General features: G+C 47.1%; 1 protein-coding gene across 11 annotated transcripts in view; it reads left to right on the top strand.

The window, feature by feature from the left end:
- Positions 1–19765, top strand: part of TLN2 (talin 2) — a 7472684-nt gene that overhangs the window by 4928865 nt on the left and 2524054 nt on the right. The gene's annotated exons all lie outside the window — the stretch shown is intronic.

Here is a 19765-nt window from a genome sequence, read left to right as displayed (position 1 = left end):
CACACAGCCTGATTTCTACAGGCACTGGTGCATTATAAATAAATAAATAAATAATGGCTACGGGCCATTATCGTCCATTGCAGACCCTGAAATGGCGGATAAAGGCTATTAGCACCCCTGGTTCCTAAAGTGGGAACTCAGGGTGCTAAAACATAGATTTTTCTTCCTATAGCGGGACACCTGCGGCGTCCCGCTGTAGGAAGGAAAATACTTTTCCAAGACAGCCAACATGGAAAGAGAAGGCGGGGCTCCATACACAGCCCCTCTTCCCTTGCCATGGCAGCCCGCAAAACCCTATGAACATATTACTGTAATAAAGTCTCTTATTAGTCACACGGGACACACAGACCAGCTGTGGAGACTGATGTTGATCCAGGTATGCTTTATTGGTACAGTATATACAGTTCCAGTTACTCTTAGGTATATACAGTAGTATGGATGACAGGACATGGACAGGGATGGGTAGATACAGTATACATGAAGGAGAGGACCCACCGGCCATCCACTCACTCCAGCTCAGGCCCCCAACTGACTCACTCAGAACATTCATACACTGATGCACTCAACATTCTCCTGGCTGCATCATACATCACATTCTATTTGCAATCACTCCAGGCCAGTGACAATGTACAGGACTATATATAACAATTACCACAAGCACTTTTTTTCCCTTTCAAACCTATCCTACCTTCGAATAACTTTACCACATAGCCAGTCCCAGGTAGACATAGCCACTTTAACACCATTTTCCACCCTACCGGTCATGGCCAGTAGCCAGATTGTCTGTGTCATAACCTTATGCCATGCACCAGACAATCTGGCTCCTGCCCACGGCCACAGGCTATACCTCAGTCATCAAAGTGATATGACTATTTTTTGTACCTACATTATTACACTTGTCAAAAAATAAAACACAGGCACATTTGCAAAACCATGCTTTAATGTCGTTGCCAATGCTCCTCACGAGTTTGCTTGAAATCTACCCATGTTTTATTTTTTAAAAAGTGTCAAAATGTATGTGCATACTATAGTCATATAACTTAGCCCCCACTCAACAAAATCCATTCAGTCTTTACACAAACATTGAAGGTTTGGTCTATAATCTTTCTCAAAAACTTTTGTCCACATTCGTCAAATAGCAACAAAGTTATAAGCCATCAAAAAATGTCGAGACCCCACTCTAATTTCGCCCCCTCTTGAGAAAATCCCACCAAACTTTAGAAAACCATTTATATCTAGATCCAAAATCGTTTTGCCAAATGTTGTGCGGATTCGTCAAATGACACCACATTTATATGTCTTTACAATATTTTGGGAGCCCCCCTCTAATTTTTCCCCCTCTTGACAGAATCCCAAAATATTTTGCAAAATCATTTAGGATTAGTTCTAGAATAAAATTGCAAAATTACATGCAGTTTCATTGAGTGGCGCAAACGTTATAAGCCATCCGAAAACTGCTTTTCCCCAACCCTGTAATACAGAAATAGGTACAGATTTCCTAGGACATCTGAAGTGTCCGCGAACACCACAGGACTGCCCCCAGGACATCCATAGTGTTCGCGGACTTTCGGGGGTGAAACAACCCGTTTTTTGGCTTTTTATGGCCATATCCAATCCAATCCTCACCCCCACCCCAAATCCCCAGAGATTGTTTGTCGAGTTTTGATTAGTGAAATGCTGCTTTTTTTAAAAAAGTTTTCACCCCGCTGTTCGCGGACCCCAAAAAAATCTGCAAATGCAAGATGGCGGGCGTTTCAGGAAAACAGACGCATTTCACGTTTTCTCACCATCCAATCAGCGCTGCGTCCCGGTGTCCGCGGACCACGCAAAAGTCAGCAAATTTTTCTGACCAATCAGAGGCCAGTCCGTGACAGTGCAGCCAATCAGAGGCCAGTCCGCGGACCGAACAGGGAAGTGAGTCCACGGAGCGGGCATAGATATATCTCATTTTTTTGCTTTACATTTTGGTTGTTTAAAAAGAAACTACTGGATGGATTTACACCAAATAAAAAACACTTTCAGGACCAAGCTGCTGCTCCTGCCGCAAATTTGGTGTAAATCCGTCCAGTGGTTTGGGCTGTAGGCGTGAGCAAAGTTTTTTTCCCATTATGTCTATGGGAAAAACATTTTTTTGGGACCCCACCTTTAACTTTTCCCCCCCTGGACCAAACCTCACCAAACTTTGCAAAAAAATTCAGAGTGGGCCATATACTGCAAAGTTTGGTGAGGATTCGTCCAGGGGGAGCTAAGTTATAAGCCGCCCAAAAAGTGCTCTTCCTATGGAAACAGCAACTTAACCATAACTACACAGCCACTACCGTAGTGCTAAAGGTTCTTGTTACTCAACTCAAATGACATTGGGTAGCCTATCTGTACATCGCACCCTGCCCCATAAATTTGGTTTCTCCTTTTTTCCACTGTGCTCAGCTAGTGAATGAGCTACAAGTGGAGCCATCAGCTCTCTAATTATGTGTTATGTAGGGATCTGTGGGAGGAGAATCCATCAAAAACACCATCACTAGAGGATAGGCAATTTGCTCTTCCGATGGGTTCTATCCTTCCACAGATTGATCATCTTAGATAGACTGCCACAGCAGTATCTATTTAAATGAAGGTGGAAATATAGCGAGAGAAGACTAAAACTGTCACACAAAATAATTCTGAAGGACTTCTGTGCCGTAATGGGCAGCTTCACCAGAAAGGGAATACAAACAGTAGTGTTTAGTGAAGTGTAAAGTAGCCAATGTTGTTGCCTTGCAGGTATCAACAGCTCGAATACCCTCTCTAGTTCTAAAGGAGCCATGTGTCCCATGGATAAGGTGGCCTTAAGATTTTCAGATACCTCCTTCCCGCTAAGGAATATGATACTGAAATACAAGGACAACTGATAGGCTTGTCTAAACTCTTGGGGAGTGGAGGACAGAATCAGACCTATTTCGATCCAAAAAGAGAAGAACAAGAGCTCCAGCTCCCTGAGCAATTCCTCGAGTCATGCTGCTGCTTCTTTGCAGAAAAAGAGGAGAATGTATCCCTGTAGATGCTATTTCCCACCCAATCATTCACCCTGAAGGAATGGGAAGAATTTAGGCTAAAGATGATGCTCGACATCGTCACCAAGGCCACAGTGCTGACGGCTTTGGCCAGCATGACCCCTCACAAAACCACATGCCTACAGGCTTGGCCCAGGCTCTGAAGGTTCTGATCCAGAATGGCACAGAGCAGTGATGTCGAGGCACAGGCTCTGCTTGCCACCAGCGCACCTACAGAATTTGTCCTGCTTCCAATGTCCAAACTCATGTAGAAGATTTCCACAGATTTTGATGAGGAAGGTGAACCCATTCCTTTTGGGATGGAACCACAATGCTGTAGAGGGGGTGAGAGATTTCCCCCAAAACATTAATGGTGAGGGAAGGGATCTCATGGACCTGTCCTCCAGCTAGCAGGGCATTCTGCTGACACCAACTCCTTTTGCTTCATTCTAGAAAATGTTGGCAAATGTGGTAGATACAGTGGGCTTGTCAGCCCCCACCAGACCAAAGGTTCAGTTTGAATGAACTGACATTCGTGATGGGCCACAGAAAGAGAACATACTGCCTTTTGACCCAGCATAGGATGCCCCAGTTTCAGAGGCCTGAGAGGAGCAGCTTGTCAATGCGAGAGACCAAGACTTGACCAAGAAACACTGTCAAGCACCCTCAGACCTGCATGCCTCCCAGAGAGCTTGATATTTCAGGCTGCAACAGCCAGCCAGAAAAATATCCTCCTTCTGCTCTTTGATACCCCGCCTCCCCCACAGGGAGGGCAAGAGACTAGTGCTTAGGGAGCTCTCGGGGGTGGTGGGGCAAAAGGTATTTGCCTCTGGCCAACTTTCCCAGAGGGTAGTTGATGCATCTTGCTCCTTGGCCAAGTTTTCTTTTGACCTCTGAACTGAGCTGTCTGAGGTAGCTGAACATCTTCTAGTGAGTGACATGAGACAGGGCTTCAATGCCCTAGTACAGAATGGCAGAGAGGTGGTGCAGCCAGGCCATGACTCGGCTGACTGTGTGGCATGTGCCATGGACACTGAAATAGTCTTCAGGAGACACTCCTGGGTGAGGACCTCGGGTTCGCTCCAGAGGTTCAAGCCAGGCTCCTGGACATCCCTTTTGATGGGAATAATCTCTTTGGAGTCGAATCTGATGAGTCCCTTCAGAAATTCCAGTCATGTAACCCACAGTACAATCTTTGGGCTTGACTGTCCAGCAGCCCGCAGCTTGCGCCACAAGAGGGAGGGGTTTTTGACCCTTTTCTTTCTATACCCACCATGGCAGGGAACATTTTCCCTCTGACAAATGACAGATGCGCCATTCACCCCTCCCCATCACTGAGGAAGACATTTTGGAGCTCATAGAGGAACTATTGCCACCTTCGCAGTGCCCTCTGCAGCCCCAAGTGTGAAGCTCCTGTGCACTCCAGTGGGCCGCGGGAGAGGTGTCCCTTTTCAGCGTGGAGTGGCATTGTTCCACATCTGATGCCTGGGCCTTACAGATTGTGGCACAGGGTAATTGCCTCTACCTTGTTCAATGCCCTCCAGACCTACCTCTTCCTAACCCTTCTTTGCATCCAGACCATGGCGTGTTAGAAGAGGTTCATCTAATTCTGGCCAGGAATGCAATAGAGGTTGTGCCCCACTTAGAATGGGGATGGGGCTGGTCTTCTTTCTACATTCTGGTTCAGACTAAAGTGTCTGCATTCCATCCTGGACGAGAGGCCACAAAATAATGTTCCTGATCGAGGACAAGTTCAGTATGGTCAGCATGGCTCAGGTCCTTCAGACCCTGGATCTGCAGGACACCTACTATCATGTGCCGATTCATCATAAGCACAGGAGATTTCTGTGGTTCAGGGTGGTGGATGGGTTATTCCTACTAACAATCCAAATCCTGCCTTACTAATGGATTCTTTCCTCAGACGTATTTCTCATCTATGATATTATATTCCAGGCACAACTGACCGTGGGAAACTTTTCTGCAACCAGGGGGTGCAGCACACCTCTGCATCGGTTCCGCCCAATGCTTCGACGTAGCTGGTGCCGGACATGATGGGGCCAGTTTATATTGAAACGCCATGCCCTGTACCCTTTTCATTCATGTCGATAACATGAAACCTACTTTGTTCTAACAAAACATCCATAATCCCATGCAGGACTTGGAATGTGTCTGTACTGATTGGGGGAAGAACATGGGGGTGTGTGCAAACCCATGCACCCGAAGGCCCTCCGGGAGCAGGCGCCTTAACTCTTTACCTTTCTCCACAGGGAAAAAGGCAAAGAGAAAAAATCTCTGTTGAGGTCATAGTCGAAGGACACAGAGTGGAGGTCAGCAGCTCAAAAAGAGAAGAAGCACTGCCACAAGGGGACCCGGTTACCAAGTGGTTCCTCTCGCCATCACTCTTCTTCATCTTTAAAGAAAAGCAGACTCCTCAGAAGCGGCTCTTAAGGTACCATTTCCCACCCAATCCTGTACCCTTGAGAAATGTGAGGCCCTTAGGTTAAAGATGCTTGACACCTTTACCAAGGCCCCAGCACCAGCCTCATATGCCCCAGCTTCGCCATCATGGTCCACCACGTCTGAACAGGCTGACAGAGACACCACGAAGCCCAACATGACCACATGCACATGGGCTCAGTCCTGACTTCTATGGCTGAAGGTCTATCCCGGTGCCGACACTCCACCCTCAGGTGTCGAAGCTTTTCTCGAATATGCCCCACTACTGATGAGAACATTTGTGTCAACGATGAGCCAAATATTTGATGAGGAGGGTGACCCCATTGACTTTGGGATGGATCCACTAGGCCCAAGAAAGGAAAGAGACTTCCCTGAGGAGTTCTGCAGTGAGGATGAGGATGTTTTCGAGCTAGCATCATGACTTCAAGAAGCCTGTGGCCTTGATACGTCCATGGCCTCTTTCCAATGCATCATGGCCATGGAGGTGGATGCCCTAAGGTTATCAGCCTCATTCACACCCAAATTCCCAATTTGAATTAGTGGACATCCTAGATGATAGACCCAAAAAGGAAACCTTGCTGCCCATCAACATGGCAGTTGAAGTTCCATTGCTGGAGGCCTAGGTGAAATCTGCCTCTGTACCGGCATTGGATCAGGAGTTGGTGAGAATACATCGTCCAGCTACATCTGAGCTAGCCTTCCTATTCACTAATGCCTCCCCTGAAAGCTTGCTTGTACAGGTCACTACCGCCAACCTGTGGACATCCACTTTCCCCTCTCTTCAGAGAAAGCAAGCGATTGGACACATGGGGGGAGAACGTTTTGCCTCAGGCAGCCTTTCCCTCACAGTGATAAACATCTCCTGTGCCCTGGCCAAGTTTTCTTTTGGCCTCTCCTCGGGGGTGAGTGGTGCAGCCAAACACCACCCCTATGGGGAGTTAAGAGAGTGCTTCAAGGCCATCATACATGATGGCAAGGAAGCTTGCAATCAGGGATGGATACTGATGACTATGTGCGGTATGCTATGGCTACTGGCATGCTAGTCAAGAAACATTCTTGGATGAGAACCTTAGGGTTTGTGCAGGATGTACAGGCAAAGCTCTTGGATATGCCCTGTGATGGGCATAGCCTCTTTGGGACCAAAGCTGATGACTCCTTGCAGTGGTTCCAATCCTTTCAAGTGACTGACACATCTTTGAGTTTGGATATCCAACAACCCTCAATCCCGCCCAGCACATGCCATGGATTTTGACCCTCCACCTTCAATGCTCAGCGTGGAATTGGTCAACCTCTCCGAGGGAGACAGCAGTCTCACCATTACCCAAGGGGGAGGGCAAGTCAGAGAGGTGGAATTGTCACATCCAAAGTCTCCTCGAACACCCCAGGTACAAAACCTCTTTGAGAGGGACTTCTGTCACATGTTCCCAGTGGGAGGGTAACTTTCCCAGTTCAGCGTGGAATGGTCCCGTACCATATCCGACGTTTGGGCCTTACAGGTCATTCATCAGGATTAATGTCTCCCTTCCATTCAATGTCCGTCAGACCATCCTCCTTCCAACATTGCCTTGCCTCTGGAACCCTTCCTTTAGGAGTAAGTCTGTCAGCTTCTGAGTAAAGACACGATCGAAATGGTGCTGTGTTCGAAACGATGCAAGGGATGGTACTTGACTTAGTTTCTGATTCTGAAAAACGACATCCCATTCTGGATCTGAGACTGCTGAATTGAATGTGTACCTGTGCAAGGACAACGTCAAAATGGTCATTCAAGCTCTGATCACTTGCAAGCTCTAGACCTACAGGACTGGTTCGTTTATCTGGATCGTCAGGATGCCGACGTCCATGTGCCCATCCATGTAAAGCACAGGCGGTACCTGAGATTCGTTATGGGCCAACATCCGTACCAGCGAGTACTGCCATTCAGTCTTTCGTTGACACCCACGTTTTTCACTGAGCTGCTGGAAGTTGGTGCAACTAACCTAAGGAGGGGGAAGGCATTCATGTCTTTCCCTCACTGAAGTGTGACTCATCTGAGCTTGCTCCCCAGGCCAGACGTCGGCATACCTGTTCTGCACATGCAGCCTATTGCACTGCTTGGGCTTTTCCCTAAACTTCACAAAGTCTCATATTCTACTGTCCGAGTCCCCCTCGGTTTATTAGGGTAATCTTGGAAACTCGTATCGGCAGAGCCTTTCTGCCTGAGGACCCACTGGAAAACATCTCTCAGATTGTTCAAGTCCTCCAGTCCCAGGGACGAGTTCCCACCTCTGCCTTCCTGTGCTTGCTGCGTCTCAGGGCTTCCTGCATTCTAATGGCTCCAGAGGTTCGGCTGCTCATAAGATCGCTTTAGGTACTCCTCCGTTTCCAGCGATCTGATTTGCAGGGGAACATGTCAGATCTTCTGCAGGTATCGGACCTGTTAAGGGGTGCATTACTTTCTAGTCTCAGGTAACAGTGGTAACTGATGCATCTCTAAAGGGTTAGGGTGGTCATCTGTCAGTTAAGACACTGGACAGTCTTTGGTCTTTGTTAGAATGAATTTCTAAACTCTGGCCTGGTGGACAGATGTTTAGAAGGCCACCCTTGTTAGATGAACAGGGGACCCTTCTGGGAAGATAGCTAGACCAATTCACGGTAGCTTGGAGAGCAGTCAAGGCTAAATTTCACAAGGAATGTGGGTGATCAGGGGTCTCCAATGAGCACTTACAGTGAAACACCAAGAATTACAATTCAACAGTTTCCGACTTTCAGAGGGCCTTAGGCAGCGTACACTACCCACGCCAACAGGAAGGCTCAAAATAACCTTCAATGTATAAATGCGTTTGGATGCAAAAAGGGCCACCGGTAAGTGGCTTCACTACTCACCACTTTGGTCCAGACTTAGCAGGTCTAGTGGTGTTCATCAGAGGTAGGATTTCCTGGTCTCCTTTCGGCTTCCAGATGCACAGCCGCTACAGGTGCGGATACAGGTCTGGTATGGGACAGGAGCTGTTACTCTTGATTTTGATGAAGAGTGAAGAAAACACTGATGCAGCAGGTCTCAGGGCACTGGAAGGAATGCGAGAAAACCACCTTCAGCTACCATCACTGTAGCACAGCGACGCAAGGGAACCCAACTCTTGCAGTATAACACAGCCTTCCATCTCACGGCCCAAAGGTGCTGGGATGACAACATTCGGCAGAAGGGAACTTTGTTGGATAAGCTGGGATTCCCCAAAGTCTCAGGTCAAAAACTGGAAAAGGTGACACTCCTGCATGCAACCTATGTTCGAGCTGGACAGCCCACTGTATGGCCCAGGGACACTTCCGAACAGGCTCACTTGCAGGTTTATCAGGGGACGTCCAGAGTGATTGGTCACAGGTCTTCTGAGATCAGGCGCAAAGCAGGGCTCCACCGTGACAACAACGGGATTCGCTTGCCAGACTTCTTCAAGTGCATCTCAGGATTGTCCTTTGTTCTGCTAGGCTCCCCAGGATACTTGATTCTGTCTTCAGATCTGTTCTGATCTGCTGGAATGAATGCAGGACCCCTCCTCTTACCCACAGTCAGGTGAGTGCTCGTACCCAGCCCACCAATGGCAAGATATGTTCCATGCATGCACACCAGTAGTGGTCCAATCAGGGAACACTGGGGTCCTCATACTCTTCTGCACACCAGACACCCTGGCACCAGTAGTGTGGATTGGGACCAGACAGTCCCAGCCCACTTCCTTGGTGCCTACCCATGTGACCTGCAAGGGCCTGCGAAAGAAACAGCTTTCCTGGACAACTGCATACCCAAAAAAGGAAATCCTGATCTTGGAAGAGCAGGGAGAAAGTAGAAGAACAAAATGGCCAAAGGAACAAACAAAAGACCTCATCGGACGGCCATGTTAGACACTAGCCATAGTCGAGAGTCAGACACGGTAAACACGGTCAGGCTCGGTAAAATACAAGAAAACGCTACTGCTACCACCAGTGTGTTCCAGGCACTTTATACAATCACCAAAAATTCCTTAGAGGTTGTCTAGGACCATAAAACACCAAGGGCCCATTGCGTGGTACTGTAAGGTACTTTGTGCAATGATAAAATGTTACCAATAAGTGGCTACCAAGTCGAAAGACTAAGAGAAACAGAGTTTCTCAGTACTGACAGTCTGAAGGACGTGTCACTTTCCCCATAACAATGAGTGAAAGCCCAGTGGAGTGCAGCTGAAGGCTGTGCGCCACTGTAAAAAGTCAGGTTAGGATACAAAAAAAATGCAAAAAAGTTTGGGGGTCCATGGACTATGGAGGAAAAGTTGCTTCTAAGAAATCTTTTCTAACACTTGCCACCCCTCACCCCATTCCCAGACCAAGGACAGGAGGATTTGATGAAGCATGTGGAGTCCTCGCAGAATACCTGCCTAAAGTCTCCTCACAGATGGGGCAAGGAAGAGGGACTCGGAGTCACAGAACTGTGGTGTGTGGTCTAGTGGTTATAATGGCCCACACTTGAGCGGGACGTTTAGACAATTAAAACCCCCTCTGGTGTGGGCCATTGAGAAGAAGCAGTGGGAGCAGACGGAACTGCCACTGTAGTAGAAGCAGGACGCCATGTCGTGGAAGCAGAGGTCGGAAAGCCTATAGTATGCAGAGGACACACAGCGGGAAGCGGTACGAAGACTGGCTGTTCCGAGGGAGAGAGGGGCTCTCCTGTTCCTGTGTGTGTCTCTGGTGTGTGGCATTCACGGAGTGCGAGCAGAGCATCAAAAGCTCCAACTCCAGGAGACACGAGCGAGGGAAAAGTTACTGGAGCTGTAAGACACCTGTGCGAGTCTGACTAAGGGAGAAGGAGCACTGGGTCTGCCTGAGTTGGCCACTCCAAGATAGACCGCTGACTTTGAATACCAAATTAATGAATGGAAGTCAATTAAACACAACTTGTATATCAAGAGAGATCAAGCTGAGGAACATTGTATCCTGCATTGTCAAAGGGGGCACAACTTGTGAAACAGTTGTTGAGTTTATTTTTTCACAGGATTATAGTGTGGAATGTTTGAAGCAGCCTCACCGCAAAGTACTTGTAGTAGTGATAGGAGTTTTATCCTGGCAGGCGAGTACACCAGGAAAGGGACTGTTAGTGGTTAGTCCTGGCAGGTTAGTGGACCAGAAGAAGATAATTGAAGTTATGCAATGTGGTAGAGGGTTGTGGCAGCAAGAAAGTGGCAAGTCCATTTACTGTGCTGTGATGAACTGTGGTAAAACCATCCTGTTGTTTATGAAGAAGGGATGTGGAAGTAGTTGTGTTTTTTTAAGGAAGAGAAATTGTGTTGAAGCTTGACCAAAAGTGCAAAAACAAAGTCCTTGTTATCATTCAAGAACTGTGGAACTTTGACAAGTATTTTGAGGAGTGACAAATTCTGTTTAACAATAAGACTGTTCAAGTGCCAACTGTGATGAATCCTACATAATCCCCACTAAGCCCCTGCCTAAATTCTCCTCTCACGTGGCCAGGGAAAGGCAGACACTTTCTGATCCTGACCTTGGGGATGGTGTTCTGCGGGAGGAGCACCTGGGAGGAGAAAGCACCATGGGGAATTAGCAAACTCTGTGGGGTGAGACGCAGTATTGGTCTTCCTCTATGGAGGACATTTCCTCAATACCAAAGTATGTAATGGCTTGTTGTCATAACAATCTTTTAGTTCCCCAAGTTGATTATCTTAATATGGGTAAAAACTGTCATGAACCTCTATGCAATAGGGGAAAGGAAAACCCTTCTAAATCCCTGGAGTCTTATACAACTAGAAGCTCCCCTAACTCCCAATGGTACACAGTGAGTCTGTGAATAATAACAATTCAAACTCTAAAGAACTTTATTCCTCTATACAATCTTGTGATTGATCCTTATGATATTCCTTTAAAGAATATTATGGGGAACGGAAATGAGTTCTAGACCAAGAGATTGTGAGGAAAACAACCAGGACACTGCTGTGTCTGCAAAAAAAGGTACGCCACCCGAGCGCAAAAGCCCTGAGGCTAACTGAGACCTGTTCCCACAAGAGCGGGAGTCGGGGAGCCAGCGCAAACTGAGTTAACACCAGAACTAAGAGCTATAGATTGGGGCAAGAAATGGCGACGAAACCCAAAAAGAATAAGAACAAACAAGCCACGCTGGACACCTTCGCAAAAGGCCCAGGCAGCCAACATGAGACAAGCAGCGGCGAGAAAGAGAAGGGGCAGACAACCCCAACTAAAGACACGTCAAACGGCGGGAATCAACTAATCCTAGAAGCCATAGAAGTGATGCAGACTACGCTTGAAGCTAAGATCGACGCGGTGGGTATCGATGTAGCATTGTTGAGACAGGACATCCGTGCCATAGCGGAACGTACTGGGAAATTAGAGGCACAGGTCAATGAGAACACTGAGATGAAGGTGCAGACGACTAGAGACATTGACATTCTACAACAGAGAGTCAAGCTACTGGAAGATAGAGCGGAAAAAGCGGAGAGGCGTGCATGCAGAAACAACATAAGGATCATAGGTCTGCCAGAGGGCCCTCAGGGTCGGACACGACCACTTACGTTGAAAATATGTTGCTCCAGGATATAGGAGCTGGCGAACTAACACAAGGGTTCACGATTGAAAGAGCGCAGCGCTCCCTGGTGAGACGTTCGCCGCCGGGGGTGCCACCCAGACCGGTGATAGCCAAGGTGTTGAATTATAAAGACAAGAGAAGATTCTGGCCTTCTCTAGATTAGGAGGGACAAAACAAAGGGCGTTAGCAAATATTTCAGTGTACCCCAGACTATACTGTTGAAGTACAGAAGAAGAGAGCCCAGTATATCGCGATAAAGGCCAGACTCAGGACAGCGGGACTGAAATACATGTTAATTTATCCAGCCAAGCTCAAGGTGCTACGCATTGGGAAAGCACTCTTTTTCGAAACACCAAGTGAGGCGCAGGAATGGATGGACAGATAACAGATTCCGGAGATGGCAGAATCGAGTAAATGCTCCTAGGTGGCGAAAAGATCCTGGGAGAAGATGGAGACAACAGAAATGATGAAGAACTCATGTATATATTGTGAGATATGTGTAACTATGCTATGTAGGAGTAGGAATTTCAAATACAGATGGAGCTATAAGATAAGTGATAAAGTAGCAAGGTAAGCAAGAGACACAGAAACCCGGTAGAGGGAATGCTTGTAGCGAACCCACTACTTCCTCAGGAGAAGGAGTTTAAGGGCTATGGTACAGGGCCCGCCCGTAGGGCACCCAGAAACCAGTCCCATGACTAGGTTGCATGGAGCGGAAACAGGATAGTCCTTGCATGCTAGACATAGCGGGACGAGTTATGGTTGGGGTGTGTGTGCAGTGGGGTGGGAAGGAGGAGGGAGGGAGGGAGGAAGAGAGTTTAACATATTTGACTGCATGTTGCATCAAACTCTTGTTGCGACTGGCAACAGGCTGGAGGCCTCACTAAAACCTTAGACATCGTACTCAGTGTCAATCATGACCTGGAATGTTAGAGGGCTGAATCATTATGTAAAGCGGAGAAGAGTGCATATGTATATTAAGCGGAATAAGGTTGGGATAGCTTTACTACAGGAGACGCACTTGGATACACAAAAGCAAATGAACTTGGAGAGGGTCGTGAGGAGGGATAGTGGTTGGTTCTACATATTCATCATACGCAAGAGGGGTCCTCATTTGGGTGGACCCCGCCGTACCACTTAAAGTACTAACCACTAAGACAGATAATGAAGGTAGGATGACATTGTTGCATGGGATAATAGAGAACAAAGACATTTGTATGGTGAACACTTAGGCGCCAAACCATGATGCTACAGTGTTCTTCAGGACATTGTACGTGAGACTGGGGCCCTACGGGGGGGGGGGTACTCTGGGGAGGAGATTTTAACTTTACAGCGGATCCCACCAAGTATATGTCGGATGAGAAACACAAGAAACCATTGCCCCTAGCCAAGATGCTCAAGTCGCTGCTTAAGCACGTCCAGTTGATAAATCTGTGGAGAGTGAAGCACGAGGAGGAAAGAGCATACTCACACTATTCAGCCCCACACAAAGTGTACACACAAATTGATTATATGTTTTCTGGGGGAAAATACAAACTGGAGTTTACGGAGCTGGAATACTTGGCCAGAGAACTGTCAGACCACTCGCCACTAGTGGCAAGATGGAGACTGTTTGCGTTGAGGCTGCATATCCCCACCGGAAGGCTAAGGAGCATACAAAAAAGCACTGTAGAATATTTAGAGGTAAATGAAGGAAGTGTTCGGAAAGTTGAGCACAGTTTGGAAAGCGTATAAGGTGGTCATAAAAGGGGAAATGATAGCAGAATCTGGGGGGATACAGAAGGTCATCGTTAGGGAGCTGGAGGGAGCGGAGGAGAAATTGAGGGCACGGGAGAAGGAAGCAAGGCATGATAAGGAATATACAGAGGAGGTAATTGAATTGAAGAAGGCATGCTTCGCAAAATGGGACAGGCTGGGGAGACTAAATTATGCAAAATACCTGGAGAGATGCCATGCGCAAGGGGACAAACCCGGGAGGATGCTGGCCTGGTTGTGTAAGCGGGAAGATGCGAAATCCCCAATATGCTCCATACAAACCACAGAACGGGGGGAGGTAAAAATGCAGGTGGGCATAATTGAGGTGTTCACGGAATATTATAAAGCATTATATGCAGATCCTCAAGGGAGGGAAGAGGACGACATACAGGAGGTCCTCGACTTGGTATTACTGCCCTGTTTGGACACTGGATAGGCGGTGCTGTTAGAGGCACCCATCACTTCGGAAAAGTTTATAGCTAGTATTAGAGAATTGCCCACGGGGAAAGCGCCAGGAACGGACGGGCTCCCTAGTGAATTTTACAAAGCGTATGGGGAGTTATTGGCGCCATTTCTGGCCCGAATGTATAATGAGGCGTATGAAGACCACATACTGCCAGGAAGCATGAGGGAGGCCCTGATAGTCTCATTACTCAAACCAGACAAAATAAGTACAGACTGCGGCTCCTACAGGCCACTGTCACTATTGAACCAGGACAGTAAGATACTCAGAGCCATCCTAGAAAATCGTCTAATAAGGGTGATACATGTGTTGATTCACCCAGACCAGACACGGTATGTACCAGGCAGGAATATTTCTGAAAACTTTAGAAGGCTGCACCAGGTAATCCACAGTACGATTGATAGCGTCATAGAGTGTGCAGTGGCTTCCCTGGATGCAACTAAAGCCTTTGACTCAGTACACTGGGACTGGTTATATGCCACGATGAGAAAGATGGGGATTGGACCACAGTATATGAGATGGGTGAGATGGATATATACAGAGCCAATGGCTACAGTCATAACAGGGAGCACGTACTCGGAGGTGTGGCAGTTACATTAAGGCACGAGACAGGGATGCCCACCGTCCCCGATGTTATACATCATAGCGGCTGAGCCTATGTGGGCATATTTGAGGCAGGAATACAGAAACACGGGAATAGACATTAGAGGAGTAAGACATGTGGTATCTATGTATGCAGATGATGTACTGCTGTATCTAAGTGAGCCGCAAAAAACCTGCCATATATTATGGAGATGCTAGATAACTCAAGCAGACTAACAGGGATTAAAATGAATAGGAATACATCATGTTTATTCCCACTGGCTGCCGCGGCGAAGAGGGCCAAGGAGGACTTACCAGCTCTGCCGCTACCCTGAAGCAGTAGCTCCTTCAGGTGTTTGGGAATCAGTATCTATCATGACCCACAGCGGGAGCAAAAATGTAATACAGTGCGGGTTAAGCTCGGGCTAGTAAAATCTATGGAGTTTTGGAGCAAGCTGCCCCTCTCAGTAATGGGGAGAGCAGCATTACTGAAGATGGTCGCACTACCTAGGTTGATGCATTGCTTTGGGAATGTCCCATATTATATTCCTAAGAAGTACTTTCAGGATTTAGATAAAATATGTCAAGAGTTCCTGTGGCAGGACGGGAGGAATAGGGTGGCGCTGAACATGTTACAAAGACCGTATGGGTAGGGGGGATTGAAGATACCCAACTTCGAGCTGTATTTTCTGGCATGCCAGCTACAACATGTAGTGCAGTGGATGGCGGATGACCCCACGATGGGAACTGCACTGTTACAGCCAGTGGTAAAAGGGAGGTATATGAGGGACCTCTTTTGCATCCCTCCTAAGGAACAAACTACTGTTCCTTCTCTGGTGGAGCTGGGCATTAGGATTTGGAATAGGACGTACAAAGTTATGGGGTTGGAGGACCCGCTCTCACCGCAGATGCCGATAGCAGCACTGCTGAATTGGAAACCGGGTAGTAAAGCCTTGGTGAAGGCGAGATAGGAAACAAGTGGAATTGCCACGGTGGGGGACCTGTGGAAGGAGGGATGGTGGCAAATGTTCAGAGAATTAGAGAAGGAAACCGGCCTACATGTAGGCCAGTTTTTGTTATACAACACTATAATGAAGACGATGCGAGACAGATGACCAAATGCTATGGGTGGCACTATAGGTCAGGAAGATGTTGAGCTGTTGCTCACTGTGGCAGAGGGAGGGTATGCCATTTCAAGGATCTATAAGACAATGATAAATAAAACCTCACGATCTGAACTGAAGTGTAAAGAGCAGTGGGAGAAGGAGTTGGAGAGGACCTTGGAAGGTGGTGAATGGGGGAAGATAGTGTTGTATCATAAAAAAGTCTCTAGAAACGCTAGGTTGCAACTCATACAATTGTATTGTTCAGGAGGAGAGGAAATTACTGACGGGCCCATTGGTCATTACTCAACCCCCGAGAACTTGTAATACTGGATAGCTGCACCATGTGAGGACAGGGTGCAGGATTCACATACTCCAGCACATCTCAAAAATTAGGACTCAGTAAGTTGGCAAAGGGAAGTCCGTTTAATGATACATACATCAGCATATGGAAATCAGCAGCATTGCAAACACCTGTCTCGCTCCGACTTCCTCGAACTTCAGTCGAACAGCCATTTTTATAGGCTAAACTCGTCATCATTGACGTCTAATTCTACAAAAATCATCATGCAATCTAATTGGTTGGGACGGTAACTTAAGTATAGGTGTTATATCTGTATATGACAATAGAGCGTGCAGATAGGTTAACTCTTATCTGGTGGGCGTCTACGCCCATCCCTCTACATCACACGTGATTGACGTCACTATGAGTACGACGTCCTATTGGTTACAATGTCTGTAGGACCCTAGATTGCATGGTACATTGTGATTGGGCAAGTTACACCCCTAAACATAAATCTCCACTTTAATTAGCAGCAAGCAGGCTGGACACCCAGGTGCCTAGTGTCCCAAGATTCACCCTGCTTCCCTTCCATCAATCAGTGGTTTTAGGGCGATGTGTCAATTAGTTGGCTAAGGAAGGCCTTGAAACTGTAGTCTCTTATCAGGAAAAGTTATGGCACCCTCGGATCTGGGTGACATCAGACGGTGGTACATCTTCGTGCCTGGTTGGTCACGTGTTGGTTCACCGTGAATCTGCTTCAGTTTCCAGCTTTTCCTGTATTTAATTCTCCTTGTAGCCCCACCACCTGCCTGGGCCTCCTTATCTTGACCTTCGCAGGGCAGGCGGATATGCATTGAAGTTTTGCTTCTCCTTAGCTGAAGCTCGCCTCCCTCTCTTTGGTTGACCTTGATTCCCCAGGCCTGAGCCATCCTGTTAAGTTTCGATTCTGCTCTTTTCCTTGCCTTTGGCTGGGTTTCGAAATTTGGCCTGTCAGGCCTCTGGCCTCCTGGGTACATTTCTGCTTTTACAAAATGGAGTCGCACATGTACGTTGTGCTGTATCAAGGTAGACGTATATGATTGGCGCTTGCCGCTCTAATCTTCTACTAAGCATTGCAAGCAGTATCAATTTCTTAGCTTCTTGCATTTCAAGCCTATTTACACACATTTAACAGGTTCGATTCTTTCGTCTTGATTCTTTCGCTATGACGTTTCTTATGTTTTAACATTGTGTTGTCCTTCGTGTCTCTTGCATCTGTTTTCGTGGATACACGTGTTCGCGTGTTGCCTTTTCTCATGCGTTAGTCTGTCCAGGCCCTCTTCTCATCATCGTTTGTCTTCCATCAGGGCTCTTTTTGTCTCCTCATGGACAGTCTGTAAAGACTCATCGTTTCGTATCAGCAGCTTGTATGGTTGTCTGATTGGGTACCGTGCTGCCCATGGTTGTCTGGTTATAGGCACTTCAATGGGTATTGCTCTTCTGATGGGCACTGGGCATAGGCCCAGTGCAGCTCTCTGTCGGTTCATTTACTTCTCATACGTCACATACTTTGGCGAGTATTTCACTGGCCAGTCGCAATGGATATGGGGTGCAGGCCATATCTGGGACCTCCTCTACACTCCCCCCTCTGGTCGGTTCATCAACCACTTCTGCTTCCTCCTTTATATTTAGTTTCTTTGATTCTTCAATGTCTTGTTCATCGTCTTCTGGATTTACACAAGATGGCGTGAATGTATGCAATTTTGGTGTCCATATCTTTATCACCGCTTTCAAGCTTCCTGCTGTTTTCACATGCTCATCTTTGTTCCAGGTCATCAGCTGGCATTGTCCATTTGGACTGCAATAAATCCATTTTCCTTCATACCTCCTTCTTTTCTTGGGATAAGTGAATTTTGTTCCCTCTGGTGCAAATTCACTGGCCTTCACAAAGTCCTTTATCTCTTCATCTGTCAGATCTCTGGGCTTCCAGCCTGGCTCGACATCGACCATAATTTTCATCGCAATGGCTTTCTTTGCAGTTTTCTGGCACTGTGTGATGATTATCTTGATAACACAGAATCCTAGCAGTACCATGGCTAGCAAAGCTCCCAGGAACTTGAATATATCACCCCTCCATTGCGGGACCCATGAGAATAGGTTCCCAAACCAACTGTCATCATCCACTTCGTCCGTTTCATCGGTCATCTGTTTTTTTAGAGTTGTCGACATGCTTATGGCCTCGGTGAGAGTTCCATTTTCTTCATCGTGTGATGGTATAAGTGTGCAACATGATTCTCAGATTTTTGTACAAACACCTCCATCCATTGCGGTGATCATTTCAAGCACGTATCTGTTCTGGAGGGTCATCAGTCTGATTGCTCTCAGTTCTTCTTAATCGCATTGTTTCCTTTTATTGTGGTATTGATGGTCTGCAGTAACTCCCATCTGGTTATATGCAACCATTTAGCATTCACTCCAACTTGGATGTGGGCAAGAGTAGGGTTGTGAATACTGTTGAGGTAAGGCTGAACAGCCTGTGTTCGTACGGGATTGCATGGAATGCCTCTTCTGATTTGGGAGAAAAGTAATTTTCCCTCTTCATCCTGGATACCAATCCACAGATCTCCTTCTTCTTAGATGAGCATCTGCTTTCGGGAAAATGTCCAGCTTCAGTTCATTTTTTGGAATCACCAGTGCAGGAACATGGACATTCACCAGTGTGCATATGCCTCCCCAGTTCCTCGGTAGTCTTATATATGCCTTGGATCCACATGCCCAATAATGGTCCATCAGGACTGCGGTTCCTTGTGCCATTCCTGGGGCTTCATATATTCGTCCGCAGTTTTGATTCTCTCCCATTTCCGTGTGCCATTACTTCTGAAGCACAGTTTAGGGTTTTCCAGTGGTAATATTTGCAAGGGTCCTCCTCTGTCCTCGACCCATGTTAACAGTTTTACCAATTTTGCCCACAATGGTTTGCATAGTCTCTGTGCGTTCTCTATTGCTTCTTGGCAGGCTCCGAGGACCATCCAGGCTCGACAGATCACAACCCCTTCTTCCCATCCATTTGGGAACACTACTGACCCCCAGATCTGCATTTGGTCTTGATTCTTCCAGATGTGAGCTTCTTCTGCTGTTTTCCCTTGGACATTCTGTCTCGGGTTTATTTCCCATCTTATTCCTGATCCTTTAACGTCAGGGTTCTCATATCTAATCACATGATTCTTGGTGTGTGCCCTGTTTCTTGTTTTGATGTCCTGAACAAAACCGTCTTCATCAGGGTAATCCTTTTCGTTTGCCCATATCAAGGAGGCGTCTCTCCCCATGAACTGTTCTCTGCTGTTGCACATCGCTACGTGTGACATACAGTGTGCTGTTGGGACATCGATTTCTACAGCTACGAAGATTTTGGACTTGCCAATGCTGTACGGCAGGAGTGCACAGACGAAACATTCTCCTGATTGCCTTCGTCCAACTTCCTTCATGTGCTGGTACCATATGTTGTTCCCGAGATGGGCTGTGCTGTCCAAGTAATCGTTTAGTTCAATGTCCGTTTCA

Source organism: Ambystoma mexicanum, chromosome 11, assembly GCF_040938575.1.
Source record: "Ambystoma mexicanum isolate Mex_15411 chromosome 11, UKY_AmexF1_1, whole genome shotgun sequence".
NCBI lineage: Eukaryota > Metazoa > Chordata > Amphibia > Caudata > Ambystomatidae > Ambystoma > Ambystoma mexicanum.
The sequence above is the reverse complement of the archived record's forward strand: the minus strand, read 5'-3'. Positions and strand labels throughout refer to the sequence as shown.